At 34.1% G+C, this 558-nt stretch overlaps 1 protein-coding gene across 1 annotated transcript in view; it reads right to left on the bottom strand.

Annotated features, from left to right (window-relative positions):
• LOC119594512 (cell wall protein DAN4-like) overlaps positions 1 to 558 on the bottom strand; it is a 7815-nt gene that overhangs the window by 5537 nt on the left and 1720 nt on the right. The gene's annotated exons all lie outside the window — the stretch shown is intronic.

Below are 558 nucleotides of genomic sequence, written 5' to 3'. Positions count from 1 at the left end.
GTAGGATATCAGCATACCTGAAGCTTTCCATACGCTTTAGTTTGCCTTTAGAACAGAAATCTGGTGAAATCGTAGATAGACATAATTCAAAGGTAAATATTACGTTGGGTTTACAGCGTGTGGAAATGTGTAGCATTAAATGTGTACCATCTGTTCTATTCAACAGAAGTGCTCTCATGGTTAGAAGTGAACACGAGAGTAACATGAATAATATATAATTGTTAAGCCCATATCGCGGGGCCAACCAGGCTTGTTTCTGGCGTCTGTATAGCCTCGCCTTGGTAGGCCACCAATTAATTTGTTTTATATATCCAACTGAAATAATTGTTTTCATCTCCCATATTTATTCTACATTTGTTCTAATCACACTTTCAATGATAGGTCAATTACTTGCATCACAATATCTACAGATATTTTCTTTAGTTTGATTAAATGTGATCAAGTTTGTGTTATAATTGCGGCTTTTGATATTAACCGCAGTAAAAACCGTCGTAATATTTTTTAACAAAAAAAAAGTTGTTAGTAGTAAAATTTCTAATGCTAATACTGTAGTTGCAG

This window comes from Penaeus monodon, chromosome 34 (assembly GCF_015228065.2).
Source record: "Penaeus monodon isolate SGIC_2016 chromosome 34, NSTDA_Pmon_1, whole genome shotgun sequence".
In the NCBI taxonomy this organism is placed as follows: domain Eukaryota; kingdom Metazoa; phylum Arthropoda; class Malacostraca; order Decapoda; family Penaeidae; genus Penaeus; species Penaeus monodon.
The sequence above is the reverse complement of the archived record's forward strand: the minus strand, read 5'-3'. Positions and strand labels throughout refer to the sequence as shown.